Below are 23,391 nucleotides of genomic sequence, written 5' to 3'. Positions count from 1 at the left end.
GTTAGCAAAATGTCTGTTATTACAACCTTGGAAATCACCATGCTTTCTAGGATCAAAAAATTGCAACCTAGGGAAAGCAACAAACCAACTCCTCACAGATTTTACTGCTAGAAGGGACCATTAAATTGCCTAGTCTGATCTCCCACATAACACAGTCTGGATAATTCCATCCAGTTACTCCTGTATTAAATCCAATAACTTGTTTGGTTAAACTTCCTGAAGTCTTCATCTGAAGACGTTATGAGATGGAAAATCCACCTCTTCCCTTGGTAGCTTGTTCCAGTGGTTAATCACCTTCAATGTCCTCTTTTGAAAGAGCAGCATCTAAAAGACAGGAGGAAACTCCACTAATCCGATGTCTATCTGACACCATGTTTAGAGTTGCTCAGCTGACAGAAAACTGTGGAAAAGAAATTAGTTCAGAGAACGCTATTGATAAGCCAGGTGAAACAGTTCAGAAGACAGTTCTAGACTGGTATCGTTGCCTGGTATTACTTCTGCCTGATGCACTCTGTCCCCTATATGCTATATTCTGCATATCATCTTTCTGTTGTTTCTGGTTGGTTTGGTTCTTTTGTTCCTGGCTTCCTTACAACATAAAGCGGAGAATGAATGTAAAGTATTACGATATGATGACTATGGCTTTGCTGCACTTTACTGCTAGGTGTTCTTTTCCTTATTTCACTGTGACTGTTACAGTTATTTTATTTTCCTTAATAAAATAAAGACATTTAATTTAAAATAAAAAGGATCTGGGTAAATTTAGGGAATTTTAGTACTTAAGGACCCAATCCAGCAAAACTCTTAAGCACATGAATGACTTCAAGCCTGTAATTAGTAAACACGGTCTGGAATTTTTCAATGACCTGTCATTTGGGCCAAAAAAATGTTGAATTGATTAAACTAAAACTTAGGAAATCTCGAAAATTCTTCCAGGACAGGAAAACATTTTCTCACCCAACCCTAGCAATGAGTCCGTGGATGTCAATAGAACAATGTGTGGGCTTAAAGATACATACATCCTTAAATGCTTTGCTGGAGCGTAAAGAGCTAAGACCCTGATCCAAAGGCCACAGAAGCCAATGGGATTCTGATGTTTGTATCAGGCCTAAGGACACTGAATAAGTAGGTCCACACGTCTGCAAATTTTCCCACACAGCTTTGTCTGTGCACCTTAGTTCTGACTGCAGCACCCCATGCTGATCCTGTCCTGCACACACCACTCTCAAAGTATCTCACCCCGACCTTCCAAGTCAATAATGACTTTGAAGTGGGGGTGGTGACTTCTCAATTTGTTCACCTCAAATTGAAGGCACATGGTGGCTGGAAGGTTTCCAAATTAGCTTGCACAGTTAGGCCTCTTCTACACAAACTGTTCTTCTCAAAAACATCCCACGCTTGCTATCAGGGGTTCAGGTTGGCCAGCAGTAGCCATGGTGGACACTCTAGTTTAAGCAAGATGCCGGTGGCAGCACCATTTTAACTACCATGTCCTGTGGATCTGCTCTATGCAAGATTAAGAGACACAATGCTAAAAACACGGGAGGCCAGTACTGCAGGTGGACGCGAACTGGCATTGGCAAGTGTGGGGAACTTTGCCAGGAAAAAGGTTGGTACAGCCCTAGAAAAAGGCCTGAAACAAACAGTAGGTTCCAAACACCTGTGACCTACGAACAGGAAACTTGCCAGACTGGATCAACTCCGGGATCCATCTACGCCTGCCCTCTGACAGGGTCCAGAAGAATTGGTTGGGAAATTTTCGATGAAGCAAATTTTTGTTGTAAAATGTTGGTTTGTCAAAATGTAATTTTTTTTTTCCAGAAATGCATCGATTCGGACAAAACTTACATCAGGAATGTTTCTAGTCAAAACCAGAGAGAGAGGGAAAGCCATCCCAGAATAGCCAACAGCCTAGCAGTGAAACCATTCACTTGGGTTGTGTGGAATTCTGGTTCACAACCCTGCTTTGAATCAGGCAGACCGGGGACCTTAACCTGGGTCTCCCATATCCTAACCAGCAGGCTCTGGGCTGTTCTAAATTGGTTCTCTCTTGCTCTCTCTCTTGTTTCCCAGGAAATTCAAAGAGTTTTGGTTTTATCCCAGTGTGAAACTGGAAAATATTTGAAATCTGGAAAATTTTCACAGGATGGGAAAATCGTTTCTCAGCCAGCTCTGATAGCCAACACAAGCTACCTCAGAAGAAAGTGCAAGAAACCCTGCAGCAGCAGATCTCGTATATCCTGCCCACAGTGAACGTTTCCTCCTGCTTCCCAGTAGTTAGAGACTGGCTCGTGGTCTGAAGGAGGAATGTTTATAACCCCTAGGTAGTCATTCTTTTGCACATCTTTCTCATTGCATCTGCCTCTGACCACTCTGGCATGGTCCCATCCCTAGTAATAATAGCTAGCTGTGCATTACGGCTTTAGGACTAACACGGCTACCCCTCTGATACTCATTTAGCAGTGTTGCTAGTCAAAGTGTGTCACTCTCTGCTTTGAGCTTCACAGCCCTTTAGGAAAAATGGGAGGAATTCACAGCTCCACACACACTGCAGTTCCAGATCTTCTCACTGCAGCCTCCGTGTCTGCATACCTGCCATGAGTAATGCCATGTCCCTTTACCTAGTGACGAGATAAGACAGAATCTTGGCTGCCACCAGGAATTCAGCAAATCCAACACCTCTTCCCAGAAGAATTCACTGCTCTCTAGAAAGCATCTCCCACAGAACCCTGGTGAAGGTGGCAAGGGAAGGCCCCAGCCCTGTGGGGATTTTATATGTGCTTAAATTCAGTCTGTCTACATGAGGAAGTTGCACTGGTATAACTTAAGGTAGGAATTTAAAGAGTTTGTGTTAAACCCGCATAAAAGGCAGTGTGCACCCTCTTAAGTGTCTTGTTTCACTTAAATCTGTTAGGAACAGGTTTAACTAACCTCTGATACTGAAATAAGAGCCCATATTCTCTTGCACTGATTTAGCTATTTTGGTTTAAAATCCAATTTAAGTTATACAGGTGTGACTTTCTCATGGAGATAAAGCCTTTCAAATTGAGCAGGTGTTATTTACAGGGTCTTTATGGGACACTTGCTGTACAGAGGGGAATCACACAAGAGGTTAATAAACTACACATAGAATATGTTTAAAAGAAGCGTTATAATGTCACATCGGATCTCTCCCTTAGTGCTGGATTCTCTTATTCAGGCATGTATAAGACCACAGGCCAAATTCTGCTGGCAGTTCTGCTATGTTTCTCTACATACAATGGTTACATGGCTATTTTCAGTCTGTATGACTTTTGGATTAAGAGGACAACAAACCAAGAAAGAGCAAAAGTAAATTATCCATGAGAGAGCACAGTGTGGTTCTCAGTATGTGTCTGCAATGAATGAAGCACAAAATGGTAGCCAATCTCTGAAGAATCCATAGCTATATACACACTACAGGCTCTATAGCAGCACAGCTACGGCTGCAGGACCTTCAGCATTGATACATCTGACGGCAACAGAAGGGGTTTTTGTGTCAGTGTAGGTAATCTGCCTCCCCATTAAGTCAATGGAAGAATTCTTCCCTCAACCAAGCCGTATCCACATCAAGGGTTAGGTCGGTTTAACTATAGCTCTCGGGTGTCAATTATTTTGCTGTTCCGGGTACCATAGCTATGTCTACCTAACTTTTAAGCATAGAGTGGGCCTTAAAGGTACAGTATGCAGAAACAGAGTCATATGAGTCAACAGTGTGGTCTTGTTGCCAAGAAGGCTAATAGCATTTTGGGCTGTATGAGTAGGGGCATTGCTAGCATATCGAGGAATGTGATCATTCCCCTCTATTCAACATTGATGAGGCCTCATCTGGAGTACTGGGTCCAGTTTTGGGCCCCACACTACAAGAAGAGTGTGGAAAAATTGGAGAGAATCCAGTGGAGGGCAACAAAAATGATTAGGGGGCTGGAGCACATATATGACTTATGAGGAGAGGCTGAGGGAACTGGGATTGTTTATCTGCAGAAGAGAAGAATGAGGGGGGATTTGATAGCTGCTTTCAACTACCTGAAAGGGGGTTCCAAGGAGGATGGAACTCAGCTGTTCTCAGTGGCATCCGATGACAGAACAAGGGGCAATGGTCTCAAGTTGCAGTGGGGGAGGTTTAGGTTGGATATTAGGAAAAACTTTTTCACTAGAAGGGTGGTGAAGCACTGGAATGGGTTACCTAGGGAGGTGCTGGAATCTCTATCTTTAGAGGTTTTTAAGATCAGGCTTGACAAAGATCTGGCTGGGATGATTTAGTTGGGGATTGGTTCTGCTTCGGTCAGGGGGTTGGACTCAATAATCTCTAGAGGTCCCATCCAACCCTGATATTCTATGAACAGTTACATAGATATGTAAGCACAAACCACACCCATGAAACATTTACTGTCTCTTATTGTATGTGTCCAGCCCCTGACACAATAGGATTCTGATCTCATCTGGGGCCTCCAGTTGCTACCATAATACCAACAATAATAACGAATGTCTCCTTTGTATGGCATATCTCCCGCTCAATACTATTTTAAAATGAAGATGTGATATCTTCAAATTGCAGTTGCTGTGCATCAGTAAACAGAGGCAGCAACATTTTGGCAGTCGGTGGAGCAGCCTACAGCTTGTGAATCTTGCAAAGCTGTCTAAATCAAAGGTGCTTTATAAATTTCACTCACGCCAAACTGCACAGGGCAGAGGAGGGAAGGTAACTGATGGACATTGCTACCAAAATGATCTTGGACAAAACTGAAATGCTTGAGGGAAAAAAAAAATCATTGATAGCAGCTTCAATTGCCTGGGAAGACTTGCCAGGGGCTTGTCAAGCGAAGAACACCAGAAACCACGGAGCTAAAGTTCAGTACTCCTGAGTAAGCAGGGACAACACTATTGGCATAACCCGCTTACAGTCCCGCAACTTTAACATTCCTCGGCCGGCAGGGTGAATGCCATTGGATAACATTGAGTTCCTGGAAAGCAGAGTAGAATTCTACAGGGCAGAAGATTTGTCAGTTCTGTAATTTGCAGGACCAGCCCTGACACTAACATCTCTTAAACCTGCTTCTGGGCTTCTAGTTCCACCACTTGCACAGCAGAGAGGAGCTGCTCCACACCCCTCGTGCAAGGAGCAGAGAAGGGAATAATAACACCATGTTCTTATACAGCACTTTTCATCTCTAGATCCTTTACAAAGGATGTCATTATCACTAGCCCCATTTTACAGATGGGAAAACCAAGGCACAGAGAGGTGACTTACACAAGGTTAGCTAGTGGGGCAATGGTGGAGTGGGGCCAAGAACCCAGGTTTTCTAATTCCCTATCTATTGTTGTATCCACTAGGCCACACTGCAGAAGCACAGAGCCCTCTCGTAATGCAGATGTACCAGTAGGCAATTCCCTTTCTCTGCTGGTAATTTGCAGCTAGATTACAGCCTCTTTATGACACCTGAGCGGCACAAAGGAGCCTTTAACTAGCCTTGAGAATGCAGCCCTAGGGCTCCATTACTGTTCACAGCGGCAAATCCAGTTCATGCTGTTTCAAAGCTTCTAAGAGGATGTCACATACAATAAAAAGTGTAAAACGAACCCTGGTTACAAAGTATTTTTAGAAAACCTTTGACAGCATCACTTTAAAAACCAAAGGATATTTATTCATTATATTCCAAAGCAACTCACTCACCCTGAGATTGATTCACATGTCAGAAACGCATAATATTATCAACCTTGCTTCGGCAGTGTCACTTTCCATCGCAAACGCCACCCCAGCTGCTGGAGCTCATCATGGAGTCAGAGACTGGTCCCAGTTACAGGCGGGTTAAAAGGAATCAATATCAGCACTGCCTCCAGTAACAATTAAGCATTAAGCATGTGTCAGACAGGATGACACCACTTTGGGAATGATTCAGTGTCGCTGAAAAGTATTGATAATGAGAAATTCACACACATGCAATCCAGAGGAAACCGTTCCCGCTCAGCAGCAGCTTATCCTGTGTATAAAGGGAGCATCAACATGAGAAAAGATGGCCAGGTGCGATGAACTTAGCAATTTAAATGCTATGGGCCTGATTTTCCTTTGCTCTGTGCCTTGTGCTGTCATTTACACGGGTGTCAAGCAGACGTGAAATGCTATTCAATCATAATGGCTTCACTTTAACACCCCCTCTGCACTAGTATCAGGGGCTAGCCGTGTTAGTCTGTATCCATAAAAAGAACAAGGAGTCTGGTGGCACCTTAAAGACTAACAGATTTATTTGGGCATAAGCTTTCGTGGGTAAAAAACCCACTTTTTCAGATGCATGCACTAGTGTAAATGCTGAAGTGAGGTGCTAGGTTAACATAGCTACCTCCGAGCAGGGTTGTGAAAATACTTCATCCCTAACTGACATCACTATGCTGACCTAATCCCCAGTACAGATGCAACTTTTGGTAGTGGAAGAATGCCTCCCTCAACGTAGCTGCAGACAGTCAGGGCTGGTCTACACTACGGGGGAAAATCGATCTTAGATACGCAACTTCAGCTACATGAATAATGTAGCTGAAGTCGAAGTATCTAAGATCAAATTACTCACCGTCCTCACTGCGCGGGATCGATGTCCGTGGCTCCCCCTGTCAATTCTGCAACTCCGTTCGGGTTGGTGGAGTTACGGAATCGATATAAGCGCGTTCGGGGATCGATATATCGCGTCTAGATGAGACACGATATATCAATCCCTGAGCAATCGATTGCTACCCGCCGATACAGCGGGTAGTGAAGACGTACCCTCAGGGAGGTGGGTCTGTTACATCGACAGAGTGCGGATAGCCTAAGGGCTCACTCCACACCTCAGTGAAGTCAATGGAAATACTCCCATTGACTTCTTCGGGCTTTGGATCAGGCCCTAAAGACTCTCTCAGCTAAGGAAACTGCTCATAGGTGTCTAGCTTTTGACTGTACTTGTTGATAAAGAGAGTGCCTTGTGCTTTGGGATAGCAGGAAGTGGAGGCAAAGAGAGAGCGAGAGAGCGCTGCTGCCTGGTTTCTTCAGGATAAATGACTTCAGCCACACTAAATTCACTTTGCTTTAAAAAGCTTCAAAGCTCAGGATCAACCTGAGAGATGGTGTCTTAGGCCTAGCCTACACTTAAAAGTAACGTCGCCATAGCGGTGTCTCTCTGGGGTGTGAAAAATCCACACCCCGGAGAGACGGAGTTAAGGTGACCATACTCTCAGTGTAGACAATGCTCCTCAGGGTTCCACAAATAAACGACTGTTGAAGTTACAGCACTAGGGAGTGAGGCATCTCAAATTTATAAACCACTCCTAAGACCACTAAAACATTATAAAACCACTCCTAGAGTCGCCTCTCTTTGAACAGAGAAGGTTCTGTCTCTACATCCAAAACACGGCCACTTCCTTCCCATGGTGGTTCCCAAGCATTCTAACTGGTGATTCTGGAATTATCTATCACAGTAGCACCTAGCATTGCCAAATGAGAACTGGGTCCCATCGAGTCAAGCTCTGGACATATAACTGGTAGCACATTAGTCTCTCTTGTGCCACACAATTTAGTTTCCAGAGAACTGAAATGTTTTGATCTAACTAAAATCTTTAGTCTTAATATAGGGCTACCTGGGAGATATTTAATGGCCTGTGATATATAGGAGGTCAAATTAGATTAGTGTTTCTCAAACAGTGGGTCCCAACCCACTAATGGGTTAAGGGAGAGTTCTAGGCAGAATGGAGGACTGGTGGTCAAGCCAACACTGAGTTGCGTTGTGAAGCCGGTGTCCAGGTCGCAATACTCAGAGGAACTGTCAGTGCAGAGTGGGTTTGTTCTCAAACTCCTCCCTGCTCAGAGTCTCCTGTCCTCACTGGGTCAGGATTAGGGTTTAGGTGCCAGGGCAAAGGATGCTAAGTTGTAGCTACTATTAGATGGATGCATAACTAGTTAGAAAACCGTTCCCAGAGAGTAGTTATCAATAGTTCACAGTCATGCTGAAAGGGAAGAACGAGTGGAGTCCTGTAGGGGTCGGTTCTGGGTCTGGTTCTGTTCAATATCTTCATCGATGATTTAGATAATGGCACAGAGAGTACACTTACAAAGTTTGTGGATGATACCACGCTGGGAGGGGTTGAAGTGCTTTGGAGGATAGAATTAAAATTCAAAATGATCTGGACATACTGGAGAAAAGGTCTGAAGTAAATAGGATGAAATTCAATAAGAACAAATGCAAAGTACTTCATTTATGAAGGAAAAATCAGTTGCACACATATAAAATATATAAAATGGAAATGACTGCCTAGGAAGGAGTACTGCGAAAAGGGATCTGCAGGTCATAGTGGATCACAGGCTAAATTAGAGTCAACAGTGTAACACTCTTACATAAGAACAGCCGTACCGGGTCAGACCAAAGGTCCATCTAGACCAGTATCTGTCTACCGACAGTGGCCAATGCCAGGTGCCCCAGAGGGAGTGAAGCTAACAGGCAAAAAAAGCAAACATCATATTGGGATGTGTTAGCAGGAGTGTTGTAAGCAAGACATGAGAAGTAATTCTTCCGCTCTACTCTGTGCTGATTAGGCTTCAGTTGGAGTATTGTGCCCAGTTCTGCGCACCACATTTCAGGAAGGATGTGGACAAACTGGAAAAAGTCCGGAGAAGAGCAACAAAAAATTATTAAAGGCCTAGAAAACATGCCCTCTGAGAAAAGATTGAAATATTTGGTTTGTTTAGTCTGGAAAAGAGAAGACTGAGAGGGGACATGATAACAGTTTTCAAGTACATAAAAGCTGTTACAAGGAGGAGGGAGAAAAAATGTTCTTCTTAACCTCTGAGGATAGGACAAGAAGCAATGGGCTTAAATTGCAGCAAGGGAGGTTTAGGTTGGACATTCGAAAAAACATCCTAACTGTCAGGGTGGTTAAGCACTGGAACAAATTGCCTAGGGGAATTGTGGGATCTCCATCATTGGAGATTTTTAAAAGAAGTTTAGACAAACAAGTGTCAGGGTTGGTCTAGAATCTAGACTCTAGATAATACTTAGTTCTGCCATGAGTGCAGGGGACTGGACTAGATGCCTTCTCGAGGTCTCTTCCATTTCTATGACTTTATGATTCTATGCTGCTGCAGGTGGTTGGTGCTTCCTCAGCAGGGAGGGAGACGAAGGGGGGTGGTGGTTGTGGCAGAGGAGAAGGATGCCAGCCTATAATTTCAGGCTTCCCCCAGCTGGGTTGCAGAAAAAAAGACAAAATTAGTAATTGCTGCTCTAGATAAGCTGATGGTCCGTTCTAACCTTACACTTTAGAAACCAGGGGCCTTTTGCTACCCTGATGAGTGAATAGCCTCCATAGATGATACAGATTGGAGGCAAAGGCCCAAACAGATTCAGTGACTTAACCAAGGTCACAAAGGGAGTGTGTGGCAAAGCTGGGAATTGAGCCTGTATCTCAGCATCCCAAGCAAATGGCTACTGAGCACCACACATGCAGAATGTTCCGAAACTCAGTTAGAATGAGGATGCAAAACCAATGCAAAGCAAGGGAATGAGAAAAGATCTCTTCATAAATGCACGTAAGCACCAATCACATTATTGTGGTAATCTAAACAGTGGGCTATGTTGAATGTGCTGCTTACAGCATTGAGGGCAATAGGCACAAATGTAAAAGAGAAACATTTGTAATACTTTGCTACAATCCTTTGCCTGAGTACACAGCACGCTGAGCAATCTATCATACACGATCCACAGTAAATCAAGCTGGAAATGCTCGTTAATTAAGCATATACCTGTGTGTCATATTTCAGTGTTAGGCCATACTAGGGAGGAGAGCCAGTAACGGAGGAAAATAGCCGGCATTGTTACTGGCAAACATTTTTTATTTTATTCCAGTGATTTCATCCACACCCATTGCAGTAAAAGAGCCAAATCCAGCCTCCATTGAAGTCAATGGCACGATTCCCTTTGGTTTAGATTGTGCAGGATCAGAGATAGAAGGCATGTCATTATTGCACTAACATATAGAAGTCTCGATCAGGATCAAATTGTGCTGCACAGATGCATAGGAAAAGACTGTGTCTGCCCCAGAGAACTCACAATCTAAGGGACGGATTGTCACTGCTCCTAGTCCTAATGGACAGGGGACTAGGGAACCCAAAGGCAGTGAGGTAGGATGGCCCCATGGTTAGTGTGTTAGCCAGACCCTCAAAAGACTAGCGCTCAAGTCCCTGCTCTGCCACGAGCTTCCCAGTGTGACTTTGGGAAAGTCATGTAGTCTGTCTGTACTGTAGTTTCCTGTGTGTGACATGCAGTTAACAGCAATGCCCTACCTCCTGAGGGTGTTGTGAGGACCAGCACATTAAAGATTGCAAGGTGCTGAGACACTACAGTGAGTGGGTCCATACAGGTGCCTAAGATAAGCAACCGATATGTGGCCTACCCAGCTTGCTGCCTTCCCCCTATGCCGGTCAGCTGAGCATGTGGGGATCATGCTGCACTTTATAAGAATCTGTAGCAAATTACCGAACATGCTCCTTGTCCTGGGGAGGGATTGGGTGCCTCTTGCTGAGCCGGAATTCCTTCCCTGGGTGTTCCTGAGGCACCAGTGCTACAAGCCACCCCTAACAATGTGACGTGCAGTCTCATTGAGTTGGTAAATGCCCAGACCCATTGCTGGGACACCTGTTGGAGTAGGCATGGTTCATGGAGACTCTACTGCCTGGTGGGGGAGCACAAGGTGGGATCTGAGCATGGAGAGTTGTCTTTATTCCCGCTCTGGGATTGGGATTGGGATCCAATTAGCTCCTGTCTATAAGTCAAAGCTGATGATTCCCCCCGACAAACTGCCAGTCCTGCAAACTCACCATGACCTGTGACTCTGGGTTCTTTGGCCCAGATCCTTAAAGCTATTTAGGGGAGTTAGGCACCTAAATATCTTTGAGGTTCTGAGCCTTTCTGCCTCTTGCCTTATCACTCATAATAAAGATTCTGCAAACAGAACCCATCCGGAACTTGGTGTGAGCGATGCAGCAGCTGGGGTAGCATCCAGCTGGCAAATACACATCCTTGTCAGGAAGGGTGAACTTCACCCTGTGCAGTGGACTCGTGCAACATCTGTGTGTTATTGAAGCCTGATGGGGTGAATTCTTTGTAAACAAGTCAGTATCACCTAAATGAGCCAAACTCTCCTGTGCCTACTCAGTGGGGCAGACCCCTTCTTGTGGTCACTGGGGATTGTGTCCAATCAACACTCTTAGGATTTTGAATCAGGGAGCAGATATGGGCCTGATCCAGTGTCCCTTCACATCAGTAGGATGATGTTTCCCCCTGACACCAACAGACTTTGAATCTCCATGTTAAGTGAGGAAGCGCCATATTTTTACACTGTTTCTTTCTCAGCTGTAACCAGGTTTTTATGTCTAATATTTAAACATGAAAGTACCTTCTGAGATACTTTAAGCAGAATTATTAACAGCCCCGTGTAGAACTGACAGGTTAGCTGAGCGACAATTAAAGAGAAAGGTTAAATACATTTTATTTTCAGAGCAACTGCTGTTGCTTAAGATTAATAAATCCACCAGGAGACAGTTTTTCACAGAGTGCGAGAGGCTGTGTGTCAGATTTTGTGGGCCTCAAATTTTCAGAAGTCATCACACTCCTCCCCTTGGGCAGCTACAGGTCTCTGTGTATATTTCACTGGGCGGTTTTCTGTAGAAATGAGTGAACCAGTTCAGAATAAATCAGGAGACCCTCACAACTCAAACCTAATCAGTTGTGAGATTAAAAACAAACCAAAATAAAACGTTTGGTTCACTTTTTAATGTATCATTATTTCCCTTTGTTCATGATATTTCTGTACCTCTTGGACTCTGAAAACAGAGGCATCAAAAAGTTCCAGAAATTTAGTTTTCATGTTAGATCCAGCCCAGTGGAAACTAAAGAGTATCTGAAATTTTATGGAAGGTCCTGTTCCTGTATGATTTGTTTCTCAATTTTCCAGACCTGCAGAAATACAAACTGTTGATTGGTTAAATATCAGTTGAAGTTCTGGATCCCCATCTAATTCAAACCTGCCAACTAGCATTGAGCAAAGTAGAGAAAAATTCTGGAAATGTTTGCAAGTATTTTTTCATCAGTTCACTTAATTGGTTTTTGTCCCCCTTTTGCATCTCTATTCATCAAATATTTTAATGAAGAGAGGCCTGAGCCAAAGCCCATTGCAGTCAATGAGAGTTCTTCATTGACTTCAGTGGGCTTTGGGCTGGCCCCCAAGTTTAATCCCATGGTGGGAACAGCAAATACTCAGGAGTATTCAATAACTGATTGATGTTATAAGCATATTACAGACAACAAGAGTCTGTAGTATGCGTGGCTTTCAGTCCATCAGTGGAAAGTATGTAAGGCACTGTAATAAGCAACCCACTGATCTTTTAGAATCTACAAAAACCTAAATCAAGGAAGTAGCCATTTATTAAAAGTCTATTAAAATTTATTAACCTGTAATAAGTGTTTATAAATGTAGCCTTAATAGAAAGTGCGACCAGTTATTTGCTGAAAGTTGACTACTTACCATAAATCTGAATATTCACATTAGAAACTCGAGTCTAAGAATCATGCTCATCCAATCTGGGACCAAAACCAATACCATGTGACTGATATGTGTCCAACAGAAACGTCTGAATTTTGGATCTGGAATATTCACACTGAACTGCACATTCACAAACTAAGGCTAACGCTTATTGGCAGAAACTGTTCAGAGAATAATTTCTGTCAGCAAATAAAGTCCAGAAAATTGTGATCTGTATGGTACTGGGGACTGAGTCTTTAAGGGCTGAGCTTCCCAGATAGGGTCTGGGCAAGGTGCTGCAGAAGCTTGTGTTGCTGTTTGTTCCAGGTCTGCTTAAACCAAGTGAGTATCTCTTTGGTTTTGGCCAGCTGAGCTGGCGTTTTTAGGCAGTCACGGCCCACAGTTTTTTGCCACTTGATTTATGGGAAGCCTTTTCTTTTTTTTTTAAGTATCCCCCATGGGCATTTTTTGACACATACTCTGCCTAGCATCATGATGTTTTGATGCAAGCCATGCCCAGTGTCCTGATGTCATAGTGCAAACCCCACCCAGCATCATGATATCATGACACAAACTCTGCCCAGCATCATGACATTTTGATGCAAATCCCCACCCAATGTTATGACACAGAAATTCAAAACCCGCCCCCTGCTTATATTTTCCAATTTTCATGTTGTTGGGTTTGTTTGGTTTTTTTGCCATTTTCATGCTTCATTTTGGATAGTTTTCTGACAATATTCACTAAATAAAGCTGAGATCTTTGAAGTACCTTTAACCACTGAATGATCAGTGAACACCAGTCCTCCCGAAGAAAATTCCATGAATGGAAAAAGAGGCCATATTCATTGAATAAAAGAATCATTGTGAATTATTCATCCAAGGCTACTCTGAACTTTTGGAGAATCACTCATCACTCATTTTCAGTCCATCCTTTATTAACCCATCTTCTTTATATTAGTGTCTGCAGCGGGTATACTCCAGATCATTTCTGTGTGTGTGTTACTGGCTCCTGTCTGAATACCTAACCCCTATGCGAGCAGCCATGCATGGGGAATTTAGAGAGAACCGAGGACCAGGGGAACCATCCCTCATTCACTGGGCACTAAGAGGTATAACCAAAACAGCTCTCATGCCCTCCATGTCACCTAGGGTTGAGGAATGCAATTTCAGATGACAAGGAGTGTATAGGACTCCCACACCCACCTACAAGATGAAGCACTGGGAAATTAAGACTACAGCACAGTCCCTTCCCAACGCTTGTCCTATTTCTCGGTGTAGTGGGGCGGCTGCCCCACTCCAGGAGATCAGGGGTTAAAAGCAGCCCTTGGAGAGGGCTGTGGCTGGGACTCAATTAGAAAAGGGATTAAGAGAAGCTGAGGGAGATTGGCGAGGTAGTTGGCCCCAGGTGTGGCTGTGAGCTGGGAAACAAGGAGTCTCACTCCAGCCTTGGAGTGGGAAGGACCTCGCTGCCTGGGAGCACAGGATACCTGAGGCAGAGCAGGGCTGGGGAGGGCAAGCAGAGCTGGGGAGCTCTGGCCTGGCGAGTCCCCAGGCTGAGGCCTTGCTGAAGACCAAAGGAGGTAATGGGGCTACAGGGAAACAGCTGGGCCAAGAAAGTCAGCAGGTCCAACCCCGTTGCCAATGGTGAGGAGCCATTACAGACTGAAGTTTGCCCCAGAGAAAGGAGGCTAGATGACGACTGGCCGTAGCCACTGAGGCAAGGTATAGGCGAAGGGGGTTCCCCTGGGAGGGGAGACCCAGAGTGTGGGGGTACTTCTGTGGGCAGAACCCCAAGGTAAGGGGCACCGGGGTTGAGGAGTGACATGGGGGCCTGAGGCAGGAGAGACACCGACCAACAGGGGAAACTTCGAGTGCTGAAATCGAACTAATTCCCAGACGACCAGCAGGAGGCGCTGCAGCACTGAGTGTGCAACCTGTTACACTCGGATTTATTATTTTGTCCCAAACTAACTTGAAAAATAATGTTTCCATCCTGGCAAATGAACACCCCGGCTGATACCGGAAAGTCCCATGACCCTCACTCCTAGAGCCTGCCTCTCTCAGACAAGGCCAACACCTTAGGCCTCTGGTGTGCTGGCTATCATCTTGGCCAATATATTGAGGATTTTGAGTCTGGGAACTCCGGCACTAAGAGCATAAGTAGCTGCTACAGCTTGATTAAAGATTCAGCATTACTTTGATGGGGCTGTAGCAGATTCAGATCCTCTGCAGATTGGACACAAGCTGGGACTTCTTATACACCAGTGGGTGAATCTGGGACATGGAAGGAGCTAGAGGGAAATAAAGGGAACATCAACATCCCCACTGCTGCCCTTGCATTCCACTAGAGCTTCTAACAATCCCTATTTATTAAATCAATATTATAGCTAAGTAACAAGCCAGGAATGGAGGCTTTTTCTTTTTTTAAGGTTACCTCGATAGGTTTCTTATGACCTTTTGGATATTTAGATAACAATATGGTGTTATCTTTCTTGCATTAAATATACCTGAACACACTAGCCTCTGCAGCTTTCTCTTCTTCTCCGGTTCCACCCCATGAATATTTAGCCACCAAATGCAATACGAGAAATTACTATTGTAATAAAACTGGTTCATTACACCTCTCTAGACAGAGACATTTAATGTGTACCAGGGCTGCCTAACGCTGTTAAGTTTCATTTGAGCCAAATGCAAATGTAATCTGTTTCATTGTCTCATTTAATTACCTGCTTGGAGTCTTACAAGAGAGGGGGTAGGGCTCTCTTCGCTAGCACCTTGCAGGGGGCATCAGTGAGTTAACCTGGGCTCAAAGACCTCTCCTGGTTTGCTACTGCTTTGTTCCTGATAAAATCGCTTAGGACCTGATCCAAAGCTCATCAAAGTCAGTGGGGAGATCTGCCTTGTTACAAGCTTCAATGAAAAGGCTTCACTTGATTTCAGTGGTCCTCACACTTGTGCAAAGTGGGCCTAATAGATGACCATGTTGGTTATGCACTCTATTTGCCAAAGTGTAAATGGTGACCCAAGGTTGTGGAGAATTAGGACCAATGTACTGTAGAAGGGGGGCTGGTAGTATATGTCCCACATGTGCCTACTGCCAAGTTTCTTGTCCATCTAGCCCAGTATCCTGTCTTCCGACAGTGGCCAATGCCAGGTGCCCCAAAGGGAATAAACAGAACAGGGAATCACCAAGTGATCGATCCTCTGTTGCCCATTCCCCGCTTCTGGCAAACAGAAGCTAGGGACACCTTCCCTGCCCATCCTGGCTAATAGCCATTGATGGACCTATCCTCCATGAATGTATCTAGTTCTTCTTCGAATCCAGTTATAGTCTTGGCCTTCAACAACATCCTTTACCAAAGAGTTCCACAGGTGGACTGCACGTTGTGTGAAGAAATACTTCCTTTTGTTTGTTTTAAACCTGCTGCCTATTAACTTCATTTGGTGACCCCTAGTTCTTGTGTTATGAGAAGTAAATAAAACTTTCTTATTTACATTTTCAACACCTGCCATGATTTTATAGACCTCTATCATATCCCCCCTTAGTTGTCTTTTTTCCAAGCTAAAAATTCCCATTTTTATTAATCTCTCCTCATATGGAAGCTGTTCCATACCCCTGATCATTTTTGTTGCTCTTTTCTCAACCTTTTCCAATTCTAATATATCTGTTTTGAGATGGGACAACCACATCTAAACTCAGTATTCAAGATGTGGGTGTACCATGGATTTATATAGATGAATTATGATATTTTCTGTCTTATTAGCTATCCCTTTCTTAGTGATTCCCACCATTCTGTTCGCCTTTTTGACTGCCGCTGCACATTGAGTGGATGTTTTCAGAGAATTATCCACAATGACTCCAAGATCTCTTTCTTGAGTGGAACCAACCAATTTAGAACCCATCATTTTATATGTATAGTTGGGGTTATGTTTTATGCACTGTGGATCTGACCTGGAGGGAAGCCATTGTGCTCACACTAGAACATGGGGGTGTAATTCCAGCTGCTATGAGCTGGCAATCTGATGAGAAGGGAATTGTTATGGGCACTAAAGTCCTTCCTCTACAGAGCTCAATATTGTGCTGAAATAGACATGCAAGGTCTCCCAGGGTCATTAATTAAAGGCACTAAATGGAAGTTTCTAAAGGTGGATTGCTTGGTTGTTCCATAAACCTGAAGCAGCTGAGCAATGGGGCATGAGAGGGAATAGTTACAGTGCAATCTTCCCGCCAAAGTATTTCTAGGTTTTCATCTAATTTCTTTGTATGAAGTGACACAGAACAAAGTCCTGATATTAATATGTGGAATTTTGGCATAGATAAAAATTAAATACAGGTTTCTCAAGTAACAGGGACCTGGCAGCCGCTTCCCAGGAGCCGTGGTAAGCACCGTCGGGACCCCACACCCCAACCTCCTGCCCCAGCCTGAAGTACCTCCCTGCACCCAAACTCCCTCACAGAGCCCACACCCTCCCAACACCCTGCCCCAGCTGCCTCCTGCACTGCAAACCCCTCATCCTCAACCCCACACCAGAGCCCACAACCTCACCCCCACCACACCACAAAACCCCCTGCCCCAACCCACAACCTCACCCCCACCACACCACAACCCCCTGCCCCAGCTCAGAGCCCCTTCCTTCACCCCAACCTCTCATCCCCACCTGAGTCCACACTGGGTAAGTTGTACTGTTTTAACTATATTGGTGTAGTTAAAGCAGGGTTGCCAACTTTTTAATCACACAAAACTGAACACCCCTGCCCCAACACCACCCCAACCCAGAGTCTACACCCCCAGCCAGAGCCCGCACTCTCTCTCACACCCCAAACCCCTCATCCCCAGTCCCACCCCAGATCCGCATCCTCAGGTGGAGCCCTCACCCCCCTCCCACACCCCAACGCCCTGCCCCAGCCCACTGAAATTGAGTGAGGGTGGGGGAGAGCAAGTGATGGGGGGGATGGAGAGAGCAGGGGCAGGGCCTCATAGAAGGGGCGTGGCCTTGGGCAGGGGTGGGGCAGGGGTGTTTGGTTTTGTGTGATTAGAAAGTTGGAAACCCTACTTTAACTACACCAATATAGTTAAAACAATACAACTTACCCAGTGTGGACACAGTTGTATTGGTATAAATGGGCTTATATTGGTATAACTTATTCCTTTACAGGAAGGGGGAAAAGATATACCAGCATAAGGCACCTTGGTCCAGATCCTCAAAGGTGCTGAGACTCCTATCTTACATGAGGATTTCGGTGAAAGTTAGGAGCCTAAATACCTATGCTGATGTAGGCCTTTTATCCCAGCATTACTGTCCAAACTAGGGGCTGTAAAAACCAGATCAGTAAAAAGAAATCACCCTCCCCCCGCCCCGTAACAGTTACATTGGTATAAAAGCAGTGTGTAGACTAGGCCTTAAATCCATGGTGGTCCACAGCCCCCTGCCGCTGCCACCTGCACCTTTCCGTTATTTTAAAGAGAGTGGCCTGACATCTCCAAAGTGCCTCTGATCTCCCAGCTGCCAGACACATTTCCCAAAGCCAATAAAAGTCTCAGAAACAAACTGGGAAGGTGCTAAATTATTCACTCTGACATTTGCATAGACGGCAATCTTGTAGTGCTGCGCCAGAGCACGGCGGGGAACTTAAGAGTCCCTGGGGGAAGCCAGGGAAATGTCCTCTCTGATCATCTCCTCACCCCCCTGAACAAAACGGTTCTGTCAGACTTATTTTTTAAAGCAAAGTGCCCTAATGATGACAGACAGCTCCAGATTGGCGCAGGGAAAGCAGCCTCCCAGAGAGCTCCTGCATCTCACGGTGCCAGTGAAAGGTTTGCAGAGTGATTGGCATGTAGTAAACACAACTGAGTCGCAGGCAGCCTTAGCCAGCTCATCTAATGCTGGGTTGCTTTCCCCAGCTCCCTGTCCCTCTGAAACTTTGGCTGAAGAGGCCAAAAGAGGGGTTCTCTTAAAGACAGACCTGTGGCTCGGTGGTGTTTTCAAGCTTAATTAACTTTTCTCTGCATGGAAGAACGAATAACTTAATAGTTAAGTGACAGAGGTAGAAACCTGTTCCACTGACTCACTGTGCTGCCAGTGCTCACGATTTCTGCTCGAGCCTTGTGATGTCGATTTATTCCTCACATCCCCAGCTCTTGCCGTTATGTGAACACAAGAGACTCCTGGCTTACCTTTTTTTTTTTTTGCAAGTAAAGTTTTAAGCATTATGATTGCAGAGAAAAATTGAAAATGTGACCCAAGGGCACTCAGAAAACAGAAGGCCAATATAAATGACCTACAATGTGTTCTTTATTTTAAAAATTTCATGGTTTTGGGGAGCCTCACTTGTGATTTCTGAATTCTTGAAGGTGGCAATACTGCTCCCTGTGTGATATCGGGCAAGAACACTAAAGAGACACTGAGTAATTTGTCCCTCTGAGGAGTGTTATTCATCCCCGTTTCATGGACAAGGATGTGAAGTTTACACGAGGCACCTGGAATAACTGGGATTGGAACCAAATTATTCTGACCCCCAAACCAATACCTCGCCCCCACCCTATTAGGGACAACTTCTCCCTACCTATCTGCCTTACATAGTCCACTTCTGAGATGACCTAGTTTCCTCCAGTTCTGAGAGCACAGGACAGAGCCTAGCAGCAATGAATTCAGTGCCAGATTTCCAGTAGATTGCTCCTGGTTTTTGTCTTGCCTTTGTTTCCTCAGGGTCTGCACCACCAGATATGAGGCCTGTGTCTGCCTCCTCGGATTTCAATGCCATGCTTCCAGGAGGCTCTCCTGTCAGAATATAGCCCACTCTATATATATGGACAGACTCCCACTATGAGCTGTAGGGCTGAAGAGAGGTTGATATCAATAGTCTATGAGAGAGAGAAAATGAGAGAGCTTACTTTGTTTCATCACTTCATTGGTTTAAAAAAAAAAACCCTCATTTTAAGTATCTCTGGCCTAATGGCCTTGAAAGGTCACAGAAACTGTGTTTGCAATAAATAATTTTAATCAATTTACCCTCAGTATTTTCCACTTTGCAATTTCAAGCTAGTTGGTGTCTTTACTTGGCGATAAAAGTTAATATGATCATTTTGCTTCAGGTGTCTCATTGCCCAGAGTCTGGGATGGCCTGTGAATATTTTATTCTCAGCAACGTAGGCATGGGGACTGGGACAGAGAGTGCAAGATGGGTGTGGTAGAATGAGCTATGGCTGTGTCAGACTATGGACTCCATTTCCTATTAAGGACTATGCTTTGTACTAGGTTCTGAACAGATCTCTAAACCCACCTGGGGGCAGCTCATTGCATTTGTTATGTTTGCAGCATACACGCAGAGAAATTAGATTAAAAAAGCATAAATACTGTTGCTGGAAGGATGCAGTGTAACACAGCTCGTTTCTTAGAATCCAGAATGATAACAACAAGAACCCCAAAATGTAGAGAGGAAACAAGCTGCTCCCTAAAGCAGAGGCACAACTCTGTAGCGAAGCCTGTGAGCTGAGTCATTCTAGAAAGATCCAGCTTAAAGCAAAGCACACTAAGCCCCCTAGTTTAGAAGCAAGACCAGGAAACTCCCCACTGCCTCCTGGTTTAAAGTGATGGCTTCTAATTCCAACACAGTCCTCAGTATACCACGGTATCGAACTCCTGAAAGTGCTCTGCCAAGCAAAGGGATGTGACATCCTGTTGAAGGACTACCACAAAGAAGCCATCAAAACTACAGTCTGGGGCTATCAATGACTCTCAGCTACTGGAACAAGGGGGTTCTCTATGAATCATAGAATATTAGGGTTGGAAGGGATCTAGTCCAACCTGCTGCTTGAAGCAGGGCCAGTCCCCAGATTTTCACCCCAGTTCCCTAAGTGGTCCCCTCAAGGATTGAACTCATAACCCCAGGTTTAGCAGGCCAATGTTCAAACCATTGAGCTATGCCTCCCTCCAGCTGGGGAAAGCCTGATTAAGGAAGGAGACTGGAGCTTTCCAACTGAGGACATGGAAAAAGGAAACAGAGGCTGCACTTAGAAAGGGCAATGCCCTGTAACACAGGTGCAACCATCATAAAATGAAAACCAGACATGCAGGAGAGAGAAGACAGAAGGGACCCTGCCAAGATGAAATGCTGATGAGCCATGACTTGCAGAGGGGTGAGACCGGAAGAGGGGAGGGAACATCTTAGGACTTCTGTTGTTTTAAAAGATCTGTAGCTCTAAAGTGCTTTTCAGAGTGAAGTGCCTGTGGTTAAAAAGTCCTTTGCAGAGCCTGTGTTCCTTGCTTTCCATCCACATTGTTCCCCAAAGGGTTAAACCAGGGCTAGGGAGGTCTCAGATACTGAGTTTGGAGTCTAAGACAGCAGGATTGCAGAGTCCCATCCCATGTCCCAAGGAAGCGGGTAAAAAAAGAGGCCTGAGCCTAGGATTGTGCCCAATAAACCCAAAGCTACAAGCAGTAGCTAAATGTTGCTCAGCCCCAGCTGACTTGGAAGCACACAGGATGTAACAACTGGATTCACTCACAACAGATTGGCTATTGTACATGTGGTACTGGGACAGGGTCTTACAATGGGGTACTCCAAAGAGCATTGCCAAGACACATACTGCAAATGTGATGGTCACCATCTTGGCTCACATAGCAGGAACTGAACCAGACAGCTCCAGAGCTAAAATGTTGGGCTACTTTAGCTTAAGCTAAAGCACTCCCTCAGGGGCCTGTAATAGTCTCATCCCCCTGTGGATTGAATACAAAGGGAGCCCCACAAACCACACTCACTAATGGGTTACACAGACATGCACGAAATTTGCTACCCCTCTGGCTGAGACCCCAGCCAGGAGACAGCATCCAAATCTGGGTGAGGTTTAAGCTGGGGTTTGAGATGCCACGTGAAAGCTGAATGAAGAGTTTTGCTTTGGATTTGAGAGCACGATGTTCTTGAAAAAGCAGCAAAGAATCCTGTGGCACCTTACAGACTAACAGATGCTTTGGAGCATGAGCTTTCGTGGGTGAATACCCACTTCGTCAGATGCATCATGTTCTTGAAAGCTGGTCTTCTGCAATGGACACAGGAAGTGATCAGGCTGCCAGAAAGAACACGGGAAGTCCTATAAGAGTAGCTAGGTAGCAGAAACAAAGGGGAATTGCAGGCTTCCTCCTTCACACTCTTCTTTTTCTGTGTAAAATCAGTTTGCTTCTCCTCTTGGAAACTCCAGTCACGAAACCTCAGGAATTACACACTGAGATGTTTTATTCCCTTCCTGCCAAACCAGTGGATCCACTACAGTATTCACAAGGGGCTGCATCTCTCTTTGAAACTTCTCTTGGAAATACTTCTGAACACCTGTCCCTCATTCCTTCTGGAACCACTTCATCTGGTGGCTGGTATAACAGCCCTCACTGAGGCTTGGAAGTTGGCCACAGCCACGCTGTGCAGCGCTGTAGAGAAGACAATATGTTAGTGCTCAGAAGGGCTGGGATCTTTTCCTGGGTCTACTGCTGACCTTCAACTCCTTTGAATTATAGAGAGCCAAGCATGATGGGTCTACAATTTTTGTTAGGTTCTCTAGCAATATCTCCTGCACCAGGGACCAAAATTGCCTTGCTGGGAATTATTGTAGTATAAATAATAATCCCGATCATCTAGTGGCCAGTTCCCTTAGCCAATCCAAAAGAGGCAGGTAATTAACCCTGAGAAAGAGGGAGAGTGTGTGTGCCAGTGTGTGTGTGTGAAATTCAAGACTCCAAAGCACAGCTACAGAGGAGATTAAAATTGGACAGGTTGATTATAACCCATCAGAGTAATGAGCTAATGCAATTCCATCAACAGGGCCCAGCACTTCTCCAAGACAAGTTTTAAGGCCTTTCAGCTGAACTCCAAACTTTGATCATCTGCTGATGAGTTCCTGTTGCGCTCCCGTCATCTGAAGACAGGCTCATTTTCATTCTCTGTGGCTGCTCTACCCAAGAGACTGAGCCATCGGCAATGAGCTGGTAGGATAGGGCCTGTATAAACACCCCTAATGCAGCGTGTTCATGTCAGCCATGCCTTCCAGAGTGCAGCTTTACACCCCGTCACAGGCTGGCTGGCCCTTTGCAGGGAGGCAAGCTCAGTGTTGCCTGTGACGCTCAGCTAGCCTCCCTGCTGATTGGATGGGCTGGGGATCAAGTGGCCTTGGGCAATTATTAGATCCAGCTGAGAGGGTTTGCACAAAAGGCTGCGCGAGTGTGTGGCTGGTAGGAAGAGCTTCAGGGAGGAGCTTGCACCCTTGGACTGGCACTGATGGGAGAAGAGAATTGGGGTGAAGGAGATTCCTGGAGTGGGCCTGAGAGGATGGCTTCAGGGGGTAGGTGGGTGCTGAGACTCTAGACTAAGGTCAAGGCTCCAGGAAGTAACCCCTGAGTGTTAGTGTTCTTCAGAAAAATAGAAAGTTTAGCTGGGGAGAACCCAGGCTGGATTCAAGCCGGGGTGAGGAGCTGCAGAAGTTGCTACTGATGTGGTTTGTTTTGCTTCGACATTTGGTTGAGAAACTCCAGGGAGAAGCCCTGGGGCCACCACTAGGACAGAGGAGTGGAATGATGATGCCTGGAGGAGTGGAAGATGTCAGACTGATGATGAGTGTTGTGTGGGACACTGTCTGTTTGGAACATTGCTACCTTAACTGGGGGAACTACAAGGGACCTGGTGCCTTGGCCCTCTGACAAGAAGAACCACACGACCAAAGGGCTGGCACAGCTATCATCAGGATAGGCTGAAGGAGGAGAGCCTGCTTATACCACATTCAACCATGAGGGGGCGGACTAGCTAGTGAGTCACCTACTGCAGTTCTGCTGTTCTCTGGGAACCCATTCCAGCCA

Source organism: Gopherus evgoodei, chromosome 20 (assembly GCF_007399415.2).
Source record: "Gopherus evgoodei ecotype Sinaloan lineage chromosome 20, rGopEvg1_v1.p, whole genome shotgun sequence".
Classification (NCBI taxonomy): Eukaryota; Metazoa; Chordata; order Testudines; family Testudinidae; genus Gopherus; species Gopherus evgoodei.
Note: the sequence above shows the minus strand (reverse complement) of the source record.